The sequence below is a fragment of the Balaenoptera borealis genome, assembly GCF_965194805.1.
Source record: "Balaenoptera borealis genome assembly, chromosome: X".
In the NCBI taxonomy this organism is placed as follows: domain Eukaryota; kingdom Metazoa; phylum Chordata; class Mammalia; order Artiodactyla; family Balaenopteridae; genus Balaenoptera; species Balaenoptera borealis.
This window is the reverse complement of record NC_138881.1, coordinates 760,686-770,261: the sequence shown is the minus strand read 5'-3', so window position 1 is coordinate 770,261 and position 9,576 is coordinate 760,686. Positions and strand designations below refer to the sequence as shown.

The window sequence follows — 9,576 nt, the reverse complement described above, 5'->3', positions numbered from 1 at the left end:
TACGTTGTTTTCAAACATCCCCCATCACGCCAGCTCCATTAGGATCCAAATTGCTTTCCCACAATTTGAAAGGAAAATATTTCTCTGCGGAGATGACGGCAGACGTTACATTTTCCGCGGCTGTGATGTCCTCTCCGTGCAGAGGGCTGTTAGGCCCACTTCCAAGCTGACGGATAACCATGATGGGATTTCACTCATCCCGACCTGGTGATAAATAAGCGGTCCAGAGGCAGCGATGTACTGGGTTGGTGATGCTTGTTACGCGCTGCTTCAAATGACGCCCGACTGCCTCGTGATTGCTGGCTTGGTAAACATCCAAGTTTTCGTCCTCAGTGTTCTGTTAAAGCGGTTAAGAGGTCTAACTCCTTAATAGCCGCGAAGGAAAAAAAAAGCAGCCGGGGGGCGGGTGGGGTGACAGGGAAGGCTATTCCTTTGGACACGTAGATGCTCTTGGGCTGCTGGCTAATTGCACTGGTCCAAAATGTCCTCGAGGAAAGCCAGGTCAGAGTTCTGTTTTTCTTACCTCATCTGCGTTGCTTTTTTTTTTTTTTTCTCCCTCAGCATCATAACAGGACCATCAAACATTTCTCTAAGGCTTCAGGATTCTGTTTACGAGACAGACACTGGTTTGGGAACCAAGGGGCCTTTGGCCATGTCCTGTGCTGCCACTCAGAAGCTAATTTTCAAAAGATCATGTTGGCCACTGACACCAATCCCTTCCCAGAAAGAACTGTTCCTGGAACGTAAAGAAAAATATCACTGCAGAAAAAATACCACTAACTGTGGTGTCTTAGCAATTCCCTGCTCCTCCAGTGGGTGGGGGGGGAAAAAAGGTATAATTCACCGTATTTCCAAATAACATTAAATTGCAGTCAAAATATTTAGTGCTCCAGTCTGTTTGGTCCAAAGAAGCCAACTGGTTGAAAAGAGTTTGTGGAATAAAGAGAAAAATATGACATAGCAACGATTAGACAAGACCCATCCCAAATTTTACAAGCCTTCTTAAAACCAAAGAGTCATCAGTAAAATTTTTCAATGTGATCCAGGTTCGATTTCAATGATGCATGTCACTGGGGTCAGGTAGGAAAGGTTGTTGTTTGGGTTTTTTTTGGCCACAGGAGGTTCAACCTGCCCTTTAACACCAAGATTGTTCGAGGGACTTATAGATTCATCAGCCCTATTTTCAGATTAAGATTCCATAAGGGTGTAACCATGCATTTGCCCATCTTCATCCCCAGGTGAGCTCTGCAGTTCATCACGGCGTCCATCTGACGTCCCTGGACGCAGGTGACATCGTGGACATCCCAGAGGTTGACTTTCTGCGTTTGAGATCTCAGCTGGACGCCCAGATGTGGTGTCTTATTGCTCTTGCCTGTTCCTCCAAAACTCACTGCAAATTTTAAAATGCATAAACCTTTAAGCAATGGTATTTTGAGCACCCATTTCCCCATGAGAAGGGACCTGACATCCACAGCAGATGTGTGAAAATGGGCTCCCGTGATTTTGTTGGCCAGAAGCACACAGACCTGGCAGAGAGAAGCAGTGACATCAGGTGATGTTTGGGGTTTAGCAAAAAAAAAAAAAAAAAAAAAGTATTCAACAATTTTTTTCAAATATTTTGGTCTTGGCAAAGCCTACTTTTTAAAATGTGTTTTCCTTCATTTTTAGACCCATGAGTATTTCGAGGGAAATGTAATTCATCTGACAGAAGCATTTTTTTTTTTTAGCTCACCACAGACAAAGTGAGAATTTCAGATTGTTTAGGCACCACTTTCACTGGTACTTAGAAACCATGGAACGGCTGGGGGAAATCTGGTCATTTCCCAAACTGAAATATCATGCAAGGTATGAATAAGAAGAAGAAGATGAAGAATGCAGTGACTTACCCAGAAGCAACAGATTCGGAAAGGAAATTCAACGAGGGAACCAGAAGTAACTCCCGCTATATGATAACTTTATTCTTCGTTTGCAACCAGACTATATCTAGAACACATCCTGGGCACGGCAGGGAGAAAAGAAATAGAATAAAACACAAACTCTGTGTCTTCTCGTAAGTAGCATGGTTCATAAAGACAGAGAAAGAATTGGAGAGCAGTGAAAACGCAGCAGACACAGCTACAGGAGAGACTCAGTTCCGCAAACTCACCGGCCACGTGGCCACAAGTGCCTGCATCTCGTGGTTGCTATGTCTTTCCGTGAGCAGTTGCTGGGTTCCAGCGAAGAGCCAGGGCTGGACAGATGTACCAGGAGGAGATCTGGATAAAAGCTCACTCGTTTCAGAAAGCAGAACTGGGTGAGTACTCCTCCACCACCTTTTTATTTTGTCTATTTATAGAGAAATAAAAGCCCCAAAGGTAAGGAGTTCATTAGAGGAAAGCAGAACAGAATCTCTGCCAGGGAGGAGTCCCCAGTCCATGGTGAAGGAGCCCTCAGTCCATCCAGAGAGGAGGGGAGAAATCTTTAATCCATGGCAGAAGAGCCCTCGGTCCAGTCATTGTAAGCCGATTCTGCAGAACCTAGAAATGAACCATGGCTCAAGTCACTGGGACCTCTGTCCTCCTTGGACCTCAGGGAGCTGTGCCCACAACACGGGGTAGCTGAGATGGGTCCCAGGGGCCACCCACTTATCTCATCCCCAAGAGGGACAGAGGCAGGGGCAGGGGTTCGAGGGTGTGAATATCCCAACGAACAGATACTCAGGCATTCCTGAAGAATCGCAGAAAATTTAGCCAATAGGGATAACACCACCTTAAAGGGCTTTTCCACAGGGAACATCTGATTAATTACCAGGGACAAATCTTTCCTGCTTAACAAAGCTGCAAAACATTCTAATGTATTCCTCTTTATGATCCTAAGGATCTGCTTTAGAATATCAGCTAACAGAGTCAACTTTGTTGTTTCTGTAACGATGGAATCCTCTTATGTGATGGTTAATTTTTTGTGTCTACTTGGCTGCGCCTTGATGCCCAGATGTGTGGCCAAACATTACTGTGGATGTGTCTGTGAGGGTGTTTCAGGATGAGATTCACATTTAAATCGGTGGACTTTGAGTAACGCAGATTGCTCTCCATAACGTGGGTGGGCCTCGTCTAATCAGTTGACGGCCTGACTGGAACAAAAACATTGATATCCTAGAGCAAGAGAGAATTCTGCACAGATGGCCTTCAGACGTCAGCTACAACATGGGCTCTTCCCTGGGTCTCCAGCCTGAGGGACTACCCCAGAGATTTTGGACTTCCAACCCTCACAATCATGTGAGTCACTTCCTTATAATAATCTCTTTCCCTCTCTCTAGGCTATAGATATAGACAGATAAACAGCAGATAGATAAAAGATGGATAGATAGATACATAGAGAGATAGGTACATAGACACATAGATGACAGATAGACAGACAGATAGATACATAGGCAAGTTCTGTTGGCTCTGTTTCCCAGGGGTACCCTGGCTAATACAACCTGTCTTCCCTTTTTCTCCCACTGTGTATTTTCTGGCAATGTGACTCCTGTGCAACATCGTAGGTGGCAATGAGACAACAGCTAGAAATGTACAAATAAGTGTTATGCCGTAATTATCATCAATAGGAAGGCTTGGCAGAAGAAGATATTGACATCATCAGCTGGCCCAAGGAAATGTGAATTGGATGTGTCCTTGTCACCCACTTCAGCCATCCGGAAACTGCAAGACAGGAAAATACAATATATGACCTGAGTTCTTTTTCCAGGTGAGTTCTATTTAGACGTTTCACCATGTTTTAATTCCATAAAATTGCCTACTTGTGTGAGAGAGGAATACTTGGATATCTACCTGGAAATTTCAGAGCATGTTTGGAAACACAGGGACATATGTCATAGCCCACAGAAGGGCTGGATCCCAAGGACCCCCTCAACCACGGTCCTTGCCATAAAAACAAAGACTTGAATAATCTGTAGGAAGGGCGTGTTTGATTTAATTTCCTGATCTCTGCAACACGGCCTCCCTGTACTTGGCAAGGGTGGCGGGCAAGGCTCCCAGCCCAAGTGCCAGTGAATATTCCATTAGAAATCAATTAACCCTCGTCTGCTCAGAAACACTCCAATCATCCGAGGTTATACGCCGTGCCTGATGCATTTATGACCCCCATGTAAGTAGTCCCCGGAGACCCCCTAATGTGTAAACAGCATAAAAAATGATCCTTTAGTCCTGCCAGCTTCACCTGCCACTTTAATTGAATAAACGGGGCTGTGATCCGGGAACACTTCTGCACACACGCATCACGGTGACTCACCCACCACACGTGGACACACGCCCACCTCCCTGCTCTCCCCTCGCTGAAGAGGTAGTCCAGGACGATTCTCTTATTAATGCACATTCTGCTCCAAATACTGCAGGTCTACACTTTTTTCCTCTCCCCATCCCAGCCTGCAGGAGGAATACAAATTAATGTTTAAGGCAACCATGTCCTATGTCCTACGTATTCAATCGTATAGAAAGGACACGTCCAATTGTGAGGACCATGCCCCAGATGTAAGCTGGTTTTACCTTAAACAAAACCCTACCTGCCGATCAGGGAACCACCTCTCATGACCCAGTTTTGCCAATCTGTGGGACGTGGCCCAGGCTTGTCCTGTTAGAAAGAAAAGGAATGACAAGTGTTTTGGAAAATGCCCCCAAAGCTGCACAAATCAACGTCAGGCACAGTCCCCAAATCTCCCTTAAAATGAGCTCCATGTCTCCGCGATGGCCCTGGGCCTCTGCCCCTCCCAGAGCCTGCCTGCCCTCGACGCCACCCCCCTACGCTGTCTCCACACCAGTGTGCTTTCCTAGGCATACCCCACCCCACCACTACCCCCGACCACTGGTCACTTTCCCTATTTGATGCCCTTAAGAATTCTCAACAGCGCCTGGGTTGTCTCACGGATGCACTAGGTTCCACTTTTGTTATCTTTCTCCCTCTCCTGGAATGCATGCTTTCCCCCTCCCTGGTAATTTTTAACTGTGATAAAACAACACAACATACAATTTACCACCTTCGCCATTCTTAAGTGCACAGTTTAGTGGCATTAAGTCCATTCACATGCCACCATCCCCACCATCTTTCTCCAGAACTTTATCACTGTCAGACTGAAACTCTGTGCCCATTGCATCCTAAATCTCCGTCCCCCTCCCCGACCCCTTAGCACCACCCTCCTACTTCTGGTGAATTCAGGAATCACCTGAATGATGAGTGGTGAGTGGAATTCTACAGGAGTGATCCTTTCCTGGCTGGCTTATTTCACCGAGCATTATGTCCTCGGGGTTCATCCACCTTGTAGCAGGTGCCAGAATGTCCTTCTTTTTCATGGCGGAGTCATATCCCACTGTTTAGATATATCCCATCCTGTTTATCTAATCTTTCATCGATGGACTTGCTTCCACATTTTAGCTACTGTGACCAGTGCTGTTGCAAACGTGTGTGTCCTGGAAACGATGATACTTGAGTCCCTGAATCTGCCTGACATGTGCCTGGGCTGCAGTGGGTCCCCTAAACGTACGTGCCGACTAAATTCCAGAGCTCTTCCCTTTTATTATTTATTGGAAGCCACTTAATAACTGTACTTGGTAGAATGATTATCCCTCTTTCAGAGATGGAGAAAGTGAGACGTGGCACGGTAATTTGCCCAGGCTCTCATAGCTGGGAAGTGGCACATTTGGGGTTCATGCCGAGAGCTGACCATTTTGGAGCTGGAGGTATGAGGCCATGTGGCCATCGAGGCAGCTCCAGTTCAGACACTGCAGTGGGTCCCGAAAGCTCCAGGGACCAGTTAAGCACTGTCAAATATCGAGTCCTCCCTCGGGCCGTGGTTCCAATTCATGACAGAAGGCAGCTAGAGCTACTTGGGGTTAAACACACGAGAGGTCGAAGAGACAGCAGCCAGGGATGATGCAATTCCCCAGAGTGTAAAAGACAAAGGGTCCCTGGTAAAGACATGAGCAGCTTGCTGACCTGCGGGGGCTGGAGCTGATGGAGGGCATGAGAGATGGGGCTGAATTTTCCCAGGAATCCCTAAAGGACGGAGCCTATAGGAACCAGAAGGTGGGTGTGACCAGCTGAATAATAACCCCCAAATGCTCACAGTCTAATCCCGTGACCTGTGAATGTGACCTTATATGGCAAAGTCTTTGCAGATGTGGTTAAACATCTCGACATTTAATACATTACCCTGGATTATCCAGATGGACCCTAAATCCAATGACAGAGTCCTTCTAAGAGACAGAAGAGGAGAGACACAGACACAGAGGAGAAGCCCCGTGAAGACAGAGGCAGAGACGGGAGCGATGCGGCCACAAGCCCAGGGACGCCTGGAGCCCCCAGAAGCTGGAAGAGGCAGGAAGTACCCTCCCTGGAGCCTCTGGAGGGAGCTCAGCCCTGGGACACCTTGACCTCAGACATCTGGTCCCCAGGACTAAGGGAGAATGAATATGCAGTGTTTTAAGCCCCTGGTTTGTGGTCATATATCACAGCAGCTCCAGGAAAATGACACTGAATGATTCTGAAGTCTCCTCTCCAGCTGAAACTTCACATCAATGCACTTACGTGTCTTTCTCTCTTTGTGTTTGTCCACTCAGGCTGCCAATAACAACATGCCTCAGACGGGGCGGCTTACACAACACCCTTATTTCCCACAGTCCTGGAGGCTGGGAGTCTGAGATCACGGCGTGGGCACAGTAGTTCCTGGTGATGTTCTCTTCCTGGCTTGCAGGCACCTTCTCTATGTGTCCTCACACGATGAAGAGAGAGCTCTGACCTCTTCCTCTTCTTATAAGGATGCTGATTCCATCATGGGGTCCCCACCCTCATGACCTCATCAAAAACCAACCACCTCCCAAAGACTCTACCTCCTAACGTCATCCCACTGAGGGTCAGGGCTTCTACATATGAAGGACACACATTCCGTTCACAGCATCACACGTACGTTGGACTCTTTTGATGGGAAAGTATGAATGTAACCAATTTAACAGGCTCTGGAGGTGGTTTTTACTGGAGAATCCTTGAGATGTATCTGTCCCGTCCAGTGTCCCCAGGGTGCACTGCAGGAGGCTGTACACAGAGCTCTCTGATGTGGGCACCATGGGTACCAAGCAGAGCTTTTTAGGGCGATACCTTAATTGTCACTCATAGCCTGCCACCTGCATGAAGATGATGATGATGAATCCCAGTCTCCCACCAGGACACCAAGCCCATCAGGCACAAGTTACCTGGACTTAGGTACAAGGTCACAGGGAAAGAAGCAATTGCCAGAGGACAGGCATGGCCAGTGCAAACATAAACCCACACGGGTCTGGTCTTACAGCCTCAGGGCTGTACCCTGAGAGGTCACCTACATGATGACAATCCTGGCGGCTCCCACCCCCTTCAAATAAAAAGAATAATGTTAAATTATGATCAACATACTATTCTGTGTCCTTAATTCTCAGGCACTCTCTTTATCTTAATACTACTGAAATCAAAACGTCTTTCAAAAAGAAATGGACATGTGATCCATGGTGGATTTTTTTTTTCAAATAAGCCATTTCCTTTCAAATCACTAGTTTATTTTATAGCTCATGTCATCATTAGATTGAGAAAATACGGTGCGTGTTCCAAGGAATGAAGGTGAATATTTTAAAACATTCTTTGCATTTATGGATTGAATATATGTATCCTCCCAAAATTTATATATTGAAACCCCATCCTCCAAGGTGATGGTGTCAGGAGGTGGGGCCTTTGGGAGGTGATGAGGTCATGAGGGTGGAGCCCCCATGGATGGGATTAGTGTCCTTATAAAAGAGACCCCAGAGAGCTCCCTCACCCCTCCCCCCAGGTGAGGACACAGAGAGAAGACGTCCATCTATGAACCAGGAAGAGAGTCCTCACCAGACGCTAAATCTGCCCTCGGCAGGACCTTGCACATCCAGCCTCCAGGACCATGAGAGATAAATACCTGTGGTTTAAGCCCCCCAGTCTCTGGTATTTTCGTGATAGCAGCCCAAACAAATTAAGACGTTCACCAAAAGGATTTTCTGCTTAACATTTACGTAACTGGGAAAAAAAAAATCACGTCAACTAATTGCATACAAATGAGCATTCTGTTTAAACAAAGTGTTACCCACTCACCAATTCCTGCTGACTTCTGTAAACACTTCTCCCTAATGCTACATCGTGTCTACTTAAAGCCAATTTAAATTAATTTCATTTCTTAAATTTCCTAGAGAGCTGACAGCAGGGTTTGGGTTTATAGGAAAAGCATGAGGTGAAGAGGGAAGTGAGATTAGAAATCTTTGGCATATGACAAACTTGATCAAGTTCTCGGGGTCCACTCAGAAGGGACACAGCAGAGAACATGTTTAACTTTGATTTTTCACTTGCCTTAGCCAAGGAAAAAAATGTTAAAAGAGGGGAAAAGAGATGCTATGAATAAGTATTACACACACACACACACACGCACACACACATGCATCGCATGAACACAGAACACCTACAATTGCCAGACAGAACAGCTGGAAGATAGATGTGCAATTTTGGTAAGGTTGTGTTATTAATACAATTGCTTATTTTAGAACAAGCTGTCTGAGGACCGTTGGAAAACTTACTAAAAGTGGATTTTTCCATGAGTCTATATATATTTTTAAAGCACACCCCGTGAAGTAACTGCCATGTTGTTCTGAGCTGTAGGTAAGCAAGTCATTTGTTTAAAGGAAATTTCTGGTTCCACTAGAGAGTTCTAGGTTAGAGGTTTCTGCTGAGGCTTTTATGTGCTAGCTCTCATAGAAAGTCCTTCTAATCTGGGCAGTTTTCTCGCCGTTGCCATCTCTCTGTTTCTAATTGTGAGTTTCTCTGGGAATAAATACCACTTGGAGCTCAGCGCCGCCAACCCAATCTCCTCCTTATTGGGCATTTAGAATAGCTCCTCAGTTTGATCTGTCCTTGAAATACTCCACTTTTGTCTTGGGCAAGAAGCGGAGACAAAGACTTTATGAAATTAAAAACTGAATAAAGCTGCTAGAGGCGACGTGAAGGTTGGCGAGTTGGGCCGCACTGGGGTGGATTCCTCCTCATCTTCCTCCGCAGCGGGTTTGGGCTCGGTTGACCCGCAGCTGCAGTGTTTCCTCGAGGTAGAGACTCAGAAGCAGAGCTTCCAGCAGCTGGTGGACCGGATGACGGAACTTTGTTGGGGAAAGTGCATGGACAAGCCTGGGCCAAAGTTGGACAGTCGGGCTGAGGGCTGTTTTGTGAACCGCATTGAGCGCTTCATTGATACAAGCCAATTCATCTTGAATCGACTGGAACAGACCCAGAAATCCAAGCCAGTCTTCTCAGAAAGCCGTTCTGACTGACCTCAGCATTACCTCTTTGGAAAAGGGAGGTAGTTCAAGATATGAAGAACAGTTGATGGGACGGTTGAAGAAAAGGCTATGGGGGGGATCGGCTCCCACCTTTGTCACTCTTGGGACATCCTGTCATCTGAGAATGAACAAAGACCGATTTTTGTGTGTGGGTGGGTTTGAGGGTCAAATGTGTTTGGGGTTGTGTTTTTTAACGCTAATCTTGGGAAGACAATAGACAGATGAAAGGAAA

At 46.3% G+C, this 9,576-nt stretch overlaps 1 pseudogene across 1 annotated transcript; it reads left to right on the top strand.

Annotated features, from left to right (window-relative positions):
• The first annotated feature begins 235 nt into the window (after positions 1-235).
• On the top strand, positions 236-9,335 carry LOC309620977 (mitochondrial import inner membrane translocase subunit Tim8 A pseudogene; annotated as a pseudogene). The gene is made up of 3 exons: positions 236-307; positions 1,239-1,323; positions 8,998-9,335. The product of its transcript is annotated as a mitochondrial import inner membrane translocase subunit Tim8 A pseudogene (transcript).
• Positions 9,336-9,576: the final 241 nt, after the last annotated feature.